The 18,985-nt window shown below is 38.0% G+C and overlaps 1 long non-coding RNA gene across 1 annotated transcript in view; it reads left to right on the forward strand.

Annotated features, from left to right (window-relative positions):
* LOC145716925 (uncharacterized) overlaps positions 1–18,985 on the forward strand; it is a 178,067-nt gene that overhangs the window by 25,671 nt on the left and 133,411 nt on the right. Inside the window, exon 2 of the long non-coding RNA XR_014139865.1 lies at positions 6,371–6,548. This is a non-coding gene — a long non-coding RNA (uncharacterized LOC145716925). The remainder of the gene's footprint in view (positions 1–6,370; positions 6,549–18,985) is intronic.

Consider the following 18,985-nt stretch of genomic DNA (forward strand, 5'->3'; position numbering starts at 1 on the left):
AACAAAGCCATACACTAGAGATTTAGGGTATATTTTGATCTGTTAGAAGAAACTGTATCTCAAAATTTTAAAGAGAGAACAACTTATATATATATGCCAAAAATAAGGGTAACTACTATGAAGGGATAGAATATGACTCTAAAAATGAAAAATAAAAATGTTTTTTAAAAAAGGGATTGATAAGATGTTGGTTGAAAAATGGAAAAAGGAAAATTAAAAAAAAAAATTAACTTTGAAAGAGTAAAGAATCATGGTAAAAAAGGCATGGATTCTATGTGCAGTATTCCCCTAGCACTGGAGTTCTGCCGTTCTCATTGATCGGTAAAGTTGGTCTTGGCTGGCTGTTCTCCCTGATCTTCTGGGGGAGGGGCCTGTTGCCGTGGTTTCCAAATGTCTCTGCCGCAGGCGGAATTGCCCCGCCCTTGCCCGGTCTGGGCTAAGTAATCTGCTCGGATTTGCTCTCCGGGGCTTTTGTTCCCTGCAAGCTTTCCGCACAGCTTTGGAGACGGAGAGTGAAGATGGTGGCCTCCCAATCTCCGCCCCGGAGGAGCTGAGAACTTGGGGCCCCGCTCCCCAGTGAACCCCAAGAGAAAAGCCGTCAGTCACTCCTGTCTCCCCAGTCTCCGGCCGCACTCCGTGCTCACCCGGCCTGTGACCGCGCGTTTCTATTTCTGGCACCCGACCCCGGGTGGAGTCTCCAAACCCAGCAGATCCCTGTGGTGCAGTCCCGCGCGGCTCCTCCGGGAGAGGAAGGTGAGTCTCCCCGGATCTGCCACTTGTTGGGTCCATGCTGGAGGAGCAGGGGCCCGACTGTGCCGCGGATCACGGTTTATGGCAACCGGGAGCTGAGAGCCCGCGCCTTGACTCCGTCTCTGCAGCCGGCTTCCCCGCTCCGATCCCTGGGAGCTCTGCCGCACTCAGGCACCCCCGGTCTTTCTGTGACCCCAAGGGTCCTGAGACCACACTGTCCCGCAAGGGTTGCACCCCTCGCTTAGCCACTGGAGCGACATCCCTCAGCGGAGCCGACTTCTAAAAGTTCCGATTTTGTGCTCTGCAGCTCTATCACTTGCCAGAAGCGGCCGACGGAGGCCCCTCCCCCGCCGTCTATCCTCCCAGTTATCGCCTCGGATTCACTTCTCCGCACGTCCTACCTTCCAGAAAGTGGTCGCTTTTCTGTTCAGAGAGTTGTTGCTATTCTTTTCTTCGATCTCCTGTTGAGTTTGTAGGTGTTCAGAATGGTTTGATCCCTATCCAGCTGAATTCCTGAGACCAGACGAAATCTAGGTCTCCTACTCCTCTGCCATCTTCAAGGCACAGGTCAAGACTCATTTTTTAAATTTCAAGTTTTTAAATTCTAGTTGTTAACATATATGGTAAAATTGGTTTCAAATGTAGAATTTAGTGATTCATCACTTACATATAACACCCACTGTTCATCACAAGTGCCCTCCTTAATGCCCATCAATGGAAAGACTCATTCTTAAAGTGGTTCCCTCTCATTCATTGAAGGTATGAACATATTGACAGTTGGTTCACTCTCATGTCCTCCAACTTATTCCTATTTAGTTATTGGCAAACCCAGGAACTACATGGATAATTCATCTAATTCCCTGGACTCACACTTCCTTCATCCCTTCTCTTTGACTCTATGTGAGATACCACTTCCATTCTGATGTCAGACTTTGTCATTACCAATAAGTATACCCCTTCCATCATCTCGTTCAATCATTCCATTCTATGATAACTCTTGTTATCATTCTGGCTTAATCCGTCCTATAAACTCATTTCCAAAATTCACTGATTAAAGTCAGACCTAAAGTTAACATGTTGGGTCACCATTGCCCCTTACCACTGACCTTGTGCACACATCATAACTTTTCTCCATGCCCATTTAAATTTCATGACACAGCATTAAAATTACTTCCTCACATACATTCTCATATACCACTTTTCCTTCCCTTCCCTTGCATTTGCCTTGCAGAACCCCTAAGTGGATGAAGCCTAATTTTGTCTACTTCCTGACTGCACTAAAACAGCTGAACATAGCTGAAGAAAAACACAAATTGCTGATTGATTTAGTTTTAAATCATGACCATAACCCCTCACTGACCCTCAGCTCTTTGGTAATTCCATCGAGTTTCCCTGACTATTAACTCTTCCACTCTCCTTGGTAATTATTTCATACTTCCTCTTTATTGAAATTGCCAGAATTTTCTTGTCCTTATTTCTCTCTTCTCTTCTATCACATCTTCCCCCACCTTGCCTCCTGTGTCCGTGTAGTCTGCTTTCCTTCTCATCGCTGTGGATAAACTATCTGGAAAACCAGCTCCTGCACTGAATCGTAGTTCTTCTCTCATCCTCCCCCCACCACTTGAGGATATCATTCCAGTAATTCTCCTCTGTCTCTTTTTGTTGTCAAATTTCCCCTCTCCAGAATCATTCACACCAGCATAGAAACATGATGTTAATATCTTCTACCTTAGAAACAAACTTGCTTCACCCACATTTCATTCCATGGACTTCCCCATTTCTCTGCTTTACATTCCACCAAAACTCGTAAAAGGGTTGTTTCTGTTTGCTTATCTCCTCTCTGTGTTAGTTATCCTTTTCTCTCAACCACTCCACATTGCCAAACTCAATGGTCAATTCCCAATTATCCTGTTTGACCCAATTTATCCCTTCTTATTCCTTAAAGAACTTCATTTTTTCTTTTAGGAAACCACTCATTTTGGGTTCTCCTCCTCCCTCGCTGGATATTCTTTTTCAGCTCCTTTGCTCATTTCTTCTCATGCGCCTGACCTCTGTTGGAGTGTCCCTGAGTTTAGTTCCTAGACTTCTCTCTCCCATCCACACCATTCTGCTGGGTGATCTCATCCACTTTCATGGCTTTAAATGGTATCTACTTGTTGAGGATTCTCAAATTTGTTTCAACCCCAGATATCTTTCTTGAGCTCTACACATGACATCCTCACTTGGATATCTATAAACATCTCAAACATTTATAAAGCCAACTACTGGATTGCATATCCATGAGCTTATTTACTGTAAACCTGCTCACTGTGTACTTACCCTCATCTCTGAAGACAGAAACTCCATTCTTTCAAGTGTTTAGGCCAAAAACTTTGGTGTCATTCTCATCTATTCTTTTTCTTTTACACCCAGCATTCAATCTGTTATCAAATGCTGCCAACCCTACTACCAATATATATGCAGAATCTGACTGCTTCTCATCATCCCTACTTGACTGTGCTGGTCCAAACCGCCACTATCTCTCATATATAAAGTCTCTTACCTGGTCTCCTTGCTTCCACTCCACTTCCTATGGTCTATTCCCCACATGGAAATTAGAATGACCCTTTTATTACAGTAGTCAGACATTTCATCCTTCTACTTAAAACCTTCAAAAGGCTTCTTGTTTCACTCATAGAGCCAAAATGTGAAAATGGACTTTAAGGACCAATATGATCTTCCCCCTACTCCTCAACAATTTTCTGACCTCATTTCCTATCCTCCTTCCTCTTGAACACTCTTCATGTATTATATGCCGTCTTTGCTGTTCCTTGAACACAGCAAGAATGCTCTTGCCTCAGACCCTTTCCACTTGCTGTTCCAGATCAATTGTTTGATCTTTTTATCTATTTATCATCTATCCCTCCCACTTTCTCTCTCTTTGTCCATTCATCTCCCTCCCTCCCATTCTCTCTCTCTCTCTCTCTTCATCTATCTATCAATCATTTGGTAGTCTTCTTTCAGTTCTGTTGTCAAATATCACATCAGAAAGGCCTTCCTTGACTCTCTTCTTTGAAATAGCAAGCTGAACTTTTACCCAAACTTTACTTTCTTCCTTCTTTTCCTGCCTTATTCTTCTCCATAGCAATTACCACTACTTGCTATGTTTATTTTTAATTTTCTGTTTTTCCTTATAAGAATGTAAGCTCCTTGAAGGAAGGGACTTCTTTTCTTTGTTCTCTGCTGTTTTTTCAGACACTAGAACAGTATCTGGGATGTAGTAGGTGCTTAATACATATTTGTCGAATAAATAAATGCTTTCAAAAGAGCTATAGGGAGAAATATTCTTTCTTATCATTGGACATGAATGAAGAAGCTTATAGCCCAAAGAGGTATGTCACTATCTTGAGAATGCAAGGAAAACTTTATAGAAAATAAGCCTACACCTTGAAAAGCAGAGAAGAAAGAAAGAAACTATCTTTGATGGCCCCTTAAACACCACCTTAGCCCTTCTTTCTTGCTAAACTAATTCAGTTTAATTAGGCATCCACTCCTCTAGGAAAATAAACCAAACTGCAGCTCAGGAACAAACCCCAAATATTCAATGCCTGTCTTGGTATCCTCTTCCCCTTGCCAAATTATTGATATATGTTGGGCATGTTACCCAGTGTTTCCATGGAAGAGGAGGGGTTATTTGCTGGGGAGTTCTGGTAAAGGTTTCTTCATTCTCCCAGAGACACAAGGTAGTCACAAATCCCCTCCATCAACTATCTTCCAATATCTCCATGTAACTGCTGGATATTGCGGTTGCTATTTTGGGACTGCAAAAGGAGTTAGCAGAGAAGAATGCTGATGATGAGGATGACATACATGATGGAAAGACAAAAAGAACAACTTTTCTTTTTAGAGAAGTATGTTTATTTTTTATTTTTTAAATTTTTTAATTTAAATTCAATTTAGTTAACATATACTGTATTATTAGTTTCAGGGGTAGAATTTAGTGATTCATCAGTTGCATATAACACCCAGTGCTCATTACATCAAATGCCCTCCTTAATGCCCATCACCCATATACAATGCGGTATTACTCAGCCATCAAAAAGAATGAAATCTTGCCATTTGCAATGTGGATGGAACTAGAGAGTATTAAGCTAAGTGAAATAAATCATTCAAAGAAAGACAAATACCATACAATTTTACTCATATGTGGAATTTAAGAAACAAAACAGATAAACATAGAGGAAGGGAAGGAAAAATAAAATAAGATGAAAACGGAGAGGGAGGCAAACCATAAGAGCTACTGTTTTTGATGATGGAATGGACCTACTGAATTAACCTTGCCTAGAGATACCCTATCTTGATATTCTGGTTATGTAAAGTGATAATGGGTTTTTTGGTGGTGGTGTTGGGTCAGTTGGGTTGGGATTTTCATTACATGTAGCCCAAAGTGCCCTAATACACCAAACTATTTCTCAAATTATCAATTAGATCAGCCAATAAAATCTTTTTACTATATAAGCTTATTTAAAATGGGTTTTATTCTACTTGTGGCCAACAGAGCTACTGAGGCTGTTATCCATATGTTCCTTACTAAAACCATAACTGTCCCTAGAATTATTTTTAGATATATTTATTTCCCTGTACTATGGGTTAGTGATAGGGCGGTGAATCCATTTTTTAATGATTTTTGGCATATGTTCATGTAATCACAGCCACCATGATCTTACTTACCCTAGGGACACTCCAGTCATTATTTGAGTTTTATTTCTGTATAATTTGTGTTTGTTGTATCAGGAATCAGCATCCTTGCTCCAGGCTCTGTAGCTGTGTTCAGTAGATAAGAATGGGAGACAGCAGTGGTAGACTCTACAAATGTCTTCCTCTAGACACAACTATTAAGATGGATCTAGAAATAGGGTTTTGTCCTGTGTTGAATTCTTATTTTGCATTGAGCTAGCACTTGGTATTGGCAGTCAGGTCAGAATCAGATTATCACAAAAACCACAAAGGTACTTACCTGGGAAGGAGACTGAAATATGGCAACCTTATTTTGGTTTTATTTATATATGGGTTAGAAAAATGTTCATCAGGTTTGAGGTGGCAGAAGAAATTTGGGACTAGGAGATTTGGAACCTGAAATCTAAGCATCTCTTCCTCACCTCACCAGAATACTCTTGAAGCAGGACTGATGATTCTAGATCTCTGAGTCATTCCCCAAACTGGACAGATTTCACCAAACTGTGAAAAATATAAATAGTAAGGACAATAGTCTGTTTTCCCTAAATCTAACTTCTCCAATTTAAAATACTGATTTTTTTCTCTGAGCCTACTACTTTTTTTTCTTTTATGTATACATGTTAAAATATATTTTCTGTAGGAAATGATAATGATAATAAATGGGAGGTAAGTTTCTGCTTTTGCTTTTTGTTTATTTGGATAAATAAAGGGTTGGTGTGGTGGATTAAAGATGGTCAGAACTTCTTTGACATCTTTTTCACTGAGAAATAGGGCTTGTTTACCTTTTCCTTGAACCTGTACTGGTCCACAACTCTTTGGCCAGTAGAATGTCACAGATGTGAACAGATGCTAGTTTGAAGCCTACTCTCAGAGGACTGGAATCTTCCATCCTTGTCTCTTGCAGACCCAGACGATCATATAAGAAGTTCAACTCTCCATCTGGATAGACCATGTGGAGAGGGTCTGCAAATACAGAGAGAGGGTGAAAGCCCAGCTGAGACCCACCTGATGGCCATCCTTGTCAAAATAAGAAGTTTGTGGGTGAAACCTTCATAGACCCTTCACATTAGCCCGGTTTTCAGGTGAGTCACTGTAGGATGTTAGTGGACACCACTAGAACAGGAGAATTGGCCAACTGAGTCCCTCCAGAATTTCTGACCCACAAAATCATGAGATAAGATAGAATGGTACTTGTTTAAAGCTACTATATATTTTTAATTAACATATAATGTATTACTTGTTTCAGGAGTACAGGTCTGTGATTCATCAGCTACTATATTTTGAGATAATTTGCACCACAGTAATTGATAACCATAATAGTTGGCAACCCAGCTTTTGGGGGAAATTTTACTTATGCAGGAAATTGAAAATTCTTGGAAGTTTATAATGATGACCTAGCTTTATAGAAAACAGATGCTATTTCTAAATATAAGAAATGTTGAAAACTATATAATACTTAGATAAAAACCGCAAGAAAAGTATGAGGTCTAAATGAAGAAAGCTATAAAATCTTACTGAAGGACATAGACAAGATCTGGTCACTTGGAAAAAATTCTATGTTCTTGCATGAGATGGCTTAATAACTCAAATATTTTTGTAAAATAAATGGGTTAGGTGAAATTTAATTAGGATACCTGTGGATTTGTAGTTGTTGAAATTAGATAACAGCATGTTAAAAATTATTTGGGAGATTGAAAATGTTAGACTAGCCAACAAAACTATGAAAAAGAATGGTAAGGTAATACTTGCCTCATTAAATTTCTGAATATTTGATTAAAAAGTAAATATACAAACATATAAATTCATGGAATTAAAACCTTGTGGTAATGACATAGCTATGGAAAAATAAATCATTAACCGAGACCCTAGATATAGATCCTCATATGCTTGAGAATTAGATTCATAACAATATCTACTGAAATTAAAAACACATACCAATCTTGGGAATAAAAACACCAATATATGTAAGGTTATGTGTGCATATTATTTAGTGTTGCATTGTTTGCAGTGCTCAAGAAAACTGGAAAAAAATGAAATCCATCAGTAGAAGAAGAAATAAAATTTGCTGATCCATACCAAGGAATATTATATAGCCACTGAAAGGAATGAGATTTTTAGTAGTGAATTTGAAGGGATTTTCAGGGTGTATCATCAAATATGAAAGATAAGGGGAGAGAAGTATATATAATATGACCCTATTTTCATGAAACAACAAAAATGCCACTCCTCATTACCATCATGTTATTTAATGATTTTATGAGCAGGGAGAAATGTATGGAAAATACATACAGATTGTTGATCGCATTAGTAGGAGATTGGGCAGTGTGTCTGGGATTGGGAATTTAAATGGTAGCATTTCAGAAAATTTTTACTTTCTGTACTATTTGACCTTTTTTCAATTTTTCAATAATTTATTCATTATAAAATATATGAATGTAACATAAAAAAACCAGAAAAGTTATTTTTTTATTAAGTTTTTAATTTTATTTCCAGTATAGTTAACATACAGTGTTAGTTTCAGGTGTACAATATAGTGATTCAACAGTTCTATACATTGCTTAGTGCTCGTCATGATAAGTATACTCTTTAATCCCCACCACCTATTTCTCCCACACCCCTACCGATCACCTCTCTGGTAACCGTCTGTTTGTTCTCTATAGTTAAGAGTCTGTTTCTTGATTTGTCTCTCTTACTCTCTTTTTCTCCTTTGCTTGTTTGTTTTGTTTCTTAAATTCCACATATGAGTGAAATCATACAGTATTTGTCTTTCCCTATTTCACTTAGCATTATGCTCTCTAGATCCATCCATGTCATTGCACATGGCAAGATTTCATTCCCTTTAATGGCTGAATAATATTCCATCATATCTGCATCTATATCTATATCATCTATATCTATCTCACATCTTCTTTATCCATCTATCTATCAATGGACATGGTCTGCTTCCATAATTTGGCTATTGTAAATAATGCTGCAATAAACATAGGGGTGCATGTATCCCTTTGAATTAGTGTTTTTGTATTTTGGGGTAAATATCCACTAGTGCAATTATTGGATTGCAGGGTAGCATAAAAGTTATTATTATTTTTTTTAAAGATTTTATTTATTTATTTGAGACAGAGAATGAGATAGAGCATGAGAGGGTCAGAGGGAGAAGCAGACTCCCTGCCAAGCAGGGAGCCCGATGTGGGACTCGATCCAGGGACTCCAGGATCATGACCTGAGCCGAAGGCAGTCGCTTAACCAACTGAGCCACCCAGGCGCCCACATAAAAGTTATTTTAATACACATTTAGTAAATACACATTTACTATCAAAAGTACACGCATGTAATCCAAAAAAAATCTAAGAGATTTATGTTAATTGTCGGAAATAAAAAAGTAATTTGACAAACAGGCTAATTAATTCCAGAGGAATCAAGTGAATCCTATTTTTAATTATTGAATACTACTGTATGTCCCAAATATAAACCAGTCCCAAAAATTGATTAGATAAAACATGAAATAGTGACTAACATTTTAAAAAGCTGCTTGTTTACATAAATGTCAGGTGGAAAATTTTGCAAGTGGCATCACCTAGGGTTGTGTGATGCATCCTCATCTACCTATAGCCGCCTTGGCTCCAGGATCCGCACATCAGAAGTTTATAAATAATTAGATACTAAAACATCTCAAACGGGAATCTGCATCTGCACATTAAAAGTAAAAAAATAAAAAGGAAAACTTAAATAAGCTACTATAAATGAATGGCAGGAAGAAATCATATCACCGTTAACTGATGGGCTAATGGGTCTATGCTAACCCGTAAGCATGAGTCACATGCGACTGCCCCCTTGATCAGTGTGCTTGCTAAACAGATCATCCCAGAACCACCGAGGAGCTCACCTTTGGCAGGAAGGAAAGGAAGGCTCAGGTGTATGCATTGTCACAAAGATGTTCTCATTAAATGTGATTGATTGATTGATAGACTGTCTCATTTCACCAACTTTAATTGAGTAAAGTTTGAGTAAAAAGTGGGTAAAGCTGCTGTTAATAAGTGATGTACTGGGACCTTGGGAGGACAGGAGAAAGATAAATAGGACATGGCCCCATAGCATAGAAAGTGGATATAGAGTTATAAACAAGAATATTACAATCACACTAAGTATTAAACCCAAATTGGTAACACTGTTTCTCTGAGAAAATGACTTCTGACATGCTCCTGAAATCCTATAGGATAGTTTGAACATACCTCATCTTAACCATACACACTTGACCGATAATTAAATCAGTTTTATTCCTAGAGCTGGGCTTTATTAGAGTCCATCAATTTGTCAGGTTCTATTACCTCCCAAGAGGTGTTCAGTGATTTAAAGAAATGAATTGACAAGCTTCAGGCCATTTCTACGAGCCAAGCTGCCAAAACTTCCCGAACTGCAGCAAGAGTTTCAACAGAGGGAAGAGAGTGAAAGGAGAATTGTCTGCACTGGAACATTCGGTCCTTGCAACTCAGAGTGTGTTTAGGGGTAAGAAGTTATTAGCTTCTTTCCATTACAGGTGTGGGAAAAAGGAAAACCTTCTGGTCCTCAGGCTTTCTGATCAATCTTCTATGAGAAGCCCAATTTTTCAGAGCACGGTCCAAAATCTATCTTCGATTTATATCCATTCCTATTTACTGTAACATATTCAGTCATTTTAAAAAAATGCACTTTATTTTCCCCCCTCTCTTTGTACTTGTTCATTTTTTTTTTCTTCCTCATCTGTATTAGTCTGCTAGGGCTGCAATAACAAAATACCCCACTGGCTTAAACAACAGAAAATCTATTTTCTCACGATTCTGAGGCTGGAGAGTCCAAGATCAATGTGCTGGCAGGGGTGGTTTCTCCTCAGGGCTCTTTCCTTGGCTTGCGGATGGCCATCTTTTTTCTGTGTTCACATTGTCTCCTTTGTGTCACCACATCACTGGCATCTTTCTTCTTAGAAGGACAGGGGTCTTCTTGGATTAGGGCCTCACCCTTATGACCTCATTTAACCTTAATTACCTCCTTCAAGGCCCTATATCAAATACAGTCACATTCAGGGTTAAGGTTTCAATACATGATTTTGAGGGTGAGGGGAGACACAATTCACCCCATCCCACCATTTGTCTCGGTATCTTTCCCTCTCAAGTCCTATCTCACTTCACTTTTTCTGTGGTTTGTGTTAATCCTAAATTTGGGGAGGGGGGTAGATACACACATTTCTTCAGAGCCAAAAATGGGTATGTGTTGCCCTCAGTTGAGTTCTTCAGATAAATGCTATGCATTAGGAAGGAAAGTTAACGGGAACAGAGGGACAGCATGTAGGTGCTAGCTAGGGGGTGTTCAAAAGGTGCCCCCCCCTTTTTTTTAACCCTTTTATTGGGGGAGGGGAAATTACATTTTGACTTAAAGAACTGTTGTAGACTGTCATTTGCAAACAAGAATTGCTCACAAAATGTCTCTTTTGAATTTTAATCAGTTCTTTTTGCTTTGCTTTCATTAACTTTGTTAAGATATTGTCATTGAAAAGAGATTTCTGCGAAGTGCAAGTATATAAGAAAAACAAGCATAATATCTCCTAAAGCAGAAGTGGGCATCATAATTGTCAACAATGAGCCAAGCACACTTCTAAAGATTCTCAGTTGTATTGTGGATGCCGCTGTCCTAAGAATTTCTGAGACATGGAAAGAGCGAGCAGATCACTTAGTATTGCAGACAGCTAGTATTTGCTTTCACCAGGATTATATGAATTTATGATGATTCCATGTGCTTGTTTTTTGCACATTTCCTCAAGGCTCAGATAAATATTTGCTCACTTATGTCTTATTAGACTCATTGACATCTTTCCCTTCTTCTGATCTGTAGTTATATAGCAATGCAGTATTTCTCCATCTTTTTTTCCTCTTTGTTCCTCCTTTACCAACATAAGCAGGAATTCAGAGATAGGAAAAAACTGGATGTGTGCAACATTGTACCAACAACTGTTTCCCCCCAGAGCCATCAGCTCGGCTGCCCATAATTCCCTCGGAGTTCCATTGTTTTCCATGTAAATCAGCTTGTTTGTATGTTTTGTTTTGTTTTAAACATAGAAATCTCGCTTATAGCTAGCTGGTTTTGCTAGATTGGAGAAATTACCCTCAGAAAGACTGGAGGGGACGTAGGAAATTTATCTATTGACTGAACTTTGTAAGTAGCAGTCCACAGCGGTAATTTACATTAAAGAAAAAGCAGCATGGGCTGCCCTGGGATTTCCAGGCACTTTCGTTAGAAAGGAAACTATCATACATCCAACCAAAATGGATTGAATGGTTCAATGCACACAGCATTCCTTTCATCGGTAAACAGAAAAATCCAGCAAGCGAGAAATGAAACACTGATTTGGTTTAAAATTGAAACCTCTCATATAAATTTAATACTTATCTCAAGTATCAAAGATTTTTATGTTCAAAATATACTGCTTTGAGCTGGAGTAACAGGGGAGCGCTCTGTACTACAGACTTGGTTAGCTGACATACCTGTGCTTATAAAGTTTGTAATTCAGTGGAAATAGGCAAAGAAATATTTGGAACACAAAAGCTTAGAATTTATAAAGAACATATGTATTTGTATACACTTATGTCTCTTCAGATAAGGCATGGTAGGGAGTCCCATAGTACAGTGAAAGCTGTGTTTCCTTGTTTGTTTGTTTGTTTTTAAAGATTTATTTATTCACTTGAGAGAGCGAGAAAGTACATGAGAGGGGGGAGGGTTAGAGGGAGAAGCAGGCTCCTCGCTGAGCAGGGAGCCTGATGCGGGACTCGATCCCGGGACTCCAGCATCATGACCTGAGCCGAAGGCAGTTGCTTAACCAACTGAGCCACCCAGGCGCCTGAAAGCTGTGTTTCCTGATACTTGATACCCACCAAACTCTGGGAATTAGGTGTGCCTATTGAGGTGTTGAAACTCAGAGTAAGCTAAAGGGAAAATTAAGTGGAACAGAGTGAGTAGTGGGTTGGTAAAAGCTAGATGGTGTTTAAAAGTTGCTTCAAAAATTTTTGTTTTGTTTGGGACGTAATTAGTAGACTTTATGACTCCAGGACACCTTGTAGACCATGGTGATTTACAAACAACAGTTGTTAGCCATTGTCTGACTCTTAGGAGGCTTTTTAATACACGTTAATTTCCTTTCCTACTTCCTTACCTCTTAGAGGTCTTGATTTTAGAGAAGGTAGCAAGGAAGTAACATAAATTGATCAAGTTAACTTATGCTTTGACTAGTAGATCTTTCCTATTTCCTATATATTTTTAATAGAAATGTATAATCACTTATTTTACACACACATATACACATACATAGGATGTTGTATATGTGTATGCATATGTGTTGATATGATATGAATGTGGGATTTTGGTAATCTATATTTTTTATTGAAATCAAAGGAGTTAAGATTTTAAAATAATGAATTCTACATTTTCTAGGTGTAGGGTCTGAGGAATTGGGTTAGCACAGGAGATTACAGAGTCTCAGAATGTCATTCTGAAAGGGGACCTAGAGATCATCTGTCTAATCCCTCTTCATCATTTTTCAGATGAAGAAACAAAGACTGATAGGGTGAATTGATTTGCCTTAATTTGTCCATGTCAGTGTCCTCAATGGTGGCATATCTTTACTAGAAACAATGAAAACTCATTTGGAGCTAGTTCTAATGGATATATCATTGATCACGTTAGATAATGGTCTTGGAGCAAAAATTTTCATGAAGCTCATAGCAACCACTGAGACGGTGGCCTGCCCTGCCTTCTCTCTCTACCTCAACCACCCTGGAAGAAAAGAGTGGCAAAAACCCTTAAAATAATATGTATGTGTGACTAGAAGGAAACGTCCACCTTTCTAGGTTTATTTTGAACGATGACACTCATGTGAATGCGTAAGTTCCAGTGTGTATGTGTGTTCATTTTTTGTGCTGCTTTAATTAGGGACGTTATTTGAATTTCATCTCATGTAGGAGGATGGCCTCGGACCTTGGGCAAATACCCCATCAACATTGATTTTTGTTGCGTGACAGTTGTGCAACCAAGAACTCATAGATTAAAAACAAACAAAGCTCTTCTTCTTTTTAAATTTGAGTATAGTTAAGACACAATGTTACCTTATTTCCAGGAGTACAACATAGTGATGCAACTTCTCTCTCTGTTATGCTATGCTCACCACAGGTATAGATACCATCTGTCACCATGTAACACTGTTACAATACCACTGATGTTCTTCCTCATGCTGTGTCTTTCATCCCCACCACTTATTCATTCCATCACTGGAAGCCTGTATGTTTCACTCCCTTTCACCTATTTTGCCCATTCCCCATCCCCTCCCCTCCGGCAACCATCAGTTCTCTGTATCTATAGGTTTGATTATGCTTTTTAAAAGTCTTCTCTTCGTTTGTAAAGCAGTAAAGAAACAAAATGTTATTCTCTGATTATTTTTAACTATTTTAATAAATTCTTAGTAAGCAACTCTAAGTTAAAGATCTAAAAATACGTTCAAACAATTTTCTTGGCTTATTGGCAGTAATTAGTTTTGCAAGTCTTCTTGGAATGTACTTTTCCAATTGCCTGCAAATCAAAACATATTTATAGGTCATTCAGAGAATGGATAATACCTTACTGAAATTTTATCTGGTAAGTCAGTAACATTTGTGTTTCCACCCGTAAAAATCAATTCTGTGAGTCTATCATAGTAAGTGTACTCTGTCATTTACCATTTCTAACTGAGCAGAGATAGCTAAGTGTGCACCCAATATTCATTTTCCCCCTTCTTCCTGGGTAGTGTACCCAGCTGGGGAAAACAATAAGAACAACCACAATATTTCTTTACCTAGGCCAATGAAACGTAAGTTGAAGATTTCTGGGAAATGTCTTCAAAGGCTCATGTCCTTTTGCTCTTACCCTTTTCTTTCTGTCAGCTGCCTGGAATGTAGTTGTGATAACTGGAGTTCTGGCAGTCATATTGGAACATGAGGTAACATTTAGGGTAGGTACCAGTGCCAAATATGGTAGATTAGAAAAAGAGGTGGAACTTGGGTCCTTTGGAGAGCCCTGGAGAGCCTACCTTTAAGTTCCTTTTATATGAAAGGAAAATAAACCCATATGTTTCTTTTTTTTTTTAACCCATATGTTTCTACATCACCATCACCTTCGACTTTCTGTTCTATGGAATGGAATATGATCTCTTTTTATATACTAAGCTCTACTTCCCCAGGTTTTTGTTTTTGTTTTTGTTTTTGCCAGCTCAAGAAAGTCTTATGGGTATCTGTTGCTTGTCGTAAAAATACAATCATTTAACCAACTATCTAAACTGATCTCTTCTACTATACTTTTGGCCCATTGTTGCAACCTTGCCAATCTTCCTGATTCTACCTCCCCCATGTCTTGGTTTCAATCTATTTGCAATACACTCATACTAAAGATGTTTTAATTCTCTATATTAGACATATTCAAATGTAGGTATGTTGCAAAAAATTGACTTCAAAAAAAGAGGAAATACAGTGCCTGCTTATAGCTCACAAATATAGAAGTTTCTTATTCCAAATTTTGCTCATGGCGGAGTATGTTACAGCCAGCGCAGCTGGGCCTGCGTTTTTGCATGTTTGTAGTTTGTTATTTCCATATATAAAAATATAGTTAAAAATTTAAAAATAAGTGAAACAAAGTGGAAATAGGAATGGGAAAGATAACATTTAGGAAGAGCTTGAAAATCCCACACTTTAGAAGGGTTAAATAATTTCAACAAACAATGATATAATGAGCATTTAAAAAACAATGGGAGTGAGTTAATGTCTGAGAGAATAATGCATAACAGTGGCAAGTCAGTGTTCAGGAGTGTTTAATATACTGCAAATCTCTGAGTTACCAGACTTATGAAATCTCACTGTAAGCCTACTGAGCACTTGGACTTAAATAAAGATCAGTGGGGTGAGAGGACAGGGAAGAGCCTGGACTTCTCACCAAGGGATGTTTCTTTGAATTAAAGATGTTTTCACTATTCTCATTTTATGTATTTTCAGTATATACAATAATTTTCAGGAAGGTAATTCATTCATTCACTAAGAGTTACCTCTCCCATGTCCTTGTTTTTGATCAGAAATATACTTTGTTACTAAATATAAGGGAAGTCCTCAAATCTTTATCTTACCTGCCTGTGACCCCAAGGAAGGCAATATTTTATTTAATACCCACATTACAATGACACGGAGAACTTAACCTGCCAATTTAGCTCAGAGTCCAGTATCTTTTCCCTAGGTTTCCTTTCCATGTTCTAAGGACTCCTAGAGTGTTGTTGTTGTTTAATCAATCATTGTTGCATGCTAAGGATCTCAGTCACCAATTTCGAGGTGTGGGGGTGCTGGGGGTTCTCACACTAAACAGTTCTCCAGTATGAGTTGGGTGTCCTAAAATTTGTCAAAAGTAACAGTAAAATCAATGAATCACCAAAGTAATAATTAGTAAGATTTTATTGTGTATATACCAAAAGACCATTTGCAACTGAGCATACTCAAACCAAAACATAGAATGAAGCTCAGGGGTATATTGCTATAAAGTGGTTTATATAGTGAGAAGGCAGTGACTGTTTATTCTTCACAGTGATTGGTTATAATATTAGAATTTTCTTTAAAAAAATTTTTTTTATTAAGTAATCTCTATACCCAACTTGGGGCTTGAACTCACGACCTCAAGATCAAGAGTTGCATGGTCCACTGAGCCAGCCAGGTACCCCTAGAATTTTCTTAAATGATATGGAATTGGTCAGTGGTTACCCCATACCAACCTTGGGAAACAATTCAAGTTTCGCTTACAGTTTCGAGATACAAGCAAGACATGACCCAAGTTAAGTTAGCCTTGAAAAATGAGCAAAGTTAAATTTTGCTTATATGACTAAACTGGTTTTGCCTGCTCAGGGAATTTTCAAAGTTGGTCTTCATTTGCTTTTGATTTTCCCAATTCCCTCTTTTTGGTCATTCTCTCAGCAGGCTAGACCAACCATTATTCTTGGTCACCACGATTGATGCAGGCAGGCTGAAGAATCACGTATTTGCTGTTTCTCCTGTTGAGTCATCAGGCCGGAGGGGCTATGTAGTCATCGTCATTATTGATGTGGTTATTGTTGATTTCGTTGATTTCATCCAGTTGTCTGATCCTGATGGATACCATTTGGCATGTGAGTGGCTGCCAGCAGGCATTTAAAGCCCTTGGGAGTATCCAACACACTACAGAGGTTCATATGCTGACTAGAAGGAGAACAATGGCCAAGAACTAAAAAGTTCTCCAGAGCAGAGATTCCCTGGAGCCAAGATTTAACCAACTAAATAAATCAAATGGGTTCTCTGAGGATATAGTTTTCTTAACTTTATTGAATTTAGTATCATTATAGATGTATTCATCAATAAGGAAGCAGAAATAATATTCAAACATATTTTTTAAATAGCCAAACACAATCTATTACAGTAAGGAAATAATTGTTCTATTAATAAATAGCATGATTTCTAGTCCTAAATAGAATCTCAAAAAAAAAATCAAATGGGTTCTACTTTCTTGAACGTTATTTACACAGGCACAACATGGTGTATTAGCAATCATATATCCTCAGGATTACTTAGGACAGGATGAATACAGGGATGTTTTATTTCAAGAGGCGATGTTGCAGGTGACTTTTTACTATACGATGTCTCCATATGATGTGAGCAGTTAGATAATTTAAGGAGAGGCATTTCTATGGAAATGAAAGAAAAACAAAAGTTAATAGTTGGAGCAAATTATAAATTTAGTGTCTGAGTTTGGAGAGCAGCCAGCTGAGAAGATTTGTGGATGTCAGGTTCTAGGCATCTTCAGATGGAGAGAGGGCAGGTGGTGGGCAAGCTGACAGATTGTCCTGGTTTGCAGAGTGAATGTCTCTAGTGATCTTTCCGAGTCACTGCATAGCAACGGGCATGAGGATTGTCCACACATGAGCTGTTGTGGTGATTTCTCTGAAGTTTATGCTAAGTTGTCCAGCTTTAGCTGGCATGGCTTTGGGGAAAGGGCAGTTTGGGTTTCCTTCCTATTGATTCCAAGTCGAAAGAGTGGGAGAAAATTAGGAATGTTAGTTCGGAGAGTTCTAGCCTAATACTGGGGGAAACTAGAAGAATTCAGGATGCAGCCCAGTTTACAGGTAGAAAACCAAACCTCAAAAACAATGAACGGCACTAGAATCTGATGTCCACAAAGTTGTATTACTAAAATTTAATTTTTCTTTCTATAAGCATCTCCATTTCCATCAAAGGTAACCACGGTTAAGACTGGCTTGCTTGTAAATTAAGTCTAGTTTTAATAAATTTGCCTGATTATTTACATAAATGCAGCCAGAACAGTGATTGACCATATAGGTCTCTTCAGTCTTGCTTTGCTGGAAATTTTCACAAGGTGTCTCAGTTTGGAATTTCAGAAGCCTCTTGGCTAGGAAGCCAAGCCAAGGACTTGTCCAATTGTGTCCTGTTGCGAGGAGAACAGATTCTTACTGAATTTATGCAAGCACATCGATTGTCATGAAAAATAAGAATATTTAATAAGAGTTTCTGAATTCCGGCAAGCTCAGGTAGAGAAACAGTAATTATTTTCTTTGTTCACAAAGGTATATTTTTTCTTCAGGCTTTGTGAGCAAAGTTTTGGTTATCTCCTGGGGTGTTTACATTTCAAAGACATGATAAGATTTACAACTTCAGGGGACAGACAGAAAAAAAAATGTGAATTTTCTCCTAGGCATTTTGCAGTGTTTAAAATTTTCCTTTGCCTTGGGGGTTGGATGGCATGGGATGTTTCATCAATCACCATAATATCCTCATCTTATTTTCATTACTTTCTTAGAGATTTCAACTCTAGCATCCTAATCAGGCTTTGTCTTAAGCACCAAGATCTTAATTCATAGCGACCTGGGCTCTCCTAGCTTTGCAAAATGACATAATGAGGCCTCCAACGTATTATTCTGTTCTCCCACCTGTCGGCCAGTCCCTAGGCTAGCAGAGTAGTGAACACCTGCATAACCTTCTCTAATCTCTGTGCTTCCTCCTCATAGTAAAATTTTTATTGTGGCATAAAACATGCTTCTTCATATGTCCACACATCTTTTGTCTCTCTGTAAAAAGCTGAAAAGCCAGAAGTAGACAAGCTGATGCTTAACATTTAATGTTTATCTTATTTGGAAATGATTTAGATATCAGTGAATATCTGTTATTTAGTTTAGCTTAGTATAAGCCTTTATCTTATTTATATTTATTTAAATTACTTGCTTTTAAAAATTATGCTTGATTAAACATCAAACAGCTAACCGTCATCTTATACTTTTCTTGACAAATTTTAAGGATACGCCTGCTTTTACTAAACCAAGTAAATTAAACTAGCTTTTATTTATCAAAGGTTATCCCAAATTATGTAAACTTGAAAAACATTTAAGTTAGTTTCTATATTTCTAAGATTATACTTGATTTACATAAATCCTTAATGTTCTTTTTATTTT

The sequence above is a fragment of the Leptonychotes weddellii genome, chromosome 14 (assembly GCF_054177405.1).
Source record: "Leptonychotes weddellii isolate Sample4059 chromosome 14, ASM5417740v2, whole genome shotgun sequence".
Taxonomy (NCBI): Eukaryota; Metazoa; Chordata; class Mammalia; order Carnivora; family Phocidae; genus Leptonychotes; species Leptonychotes weddellii.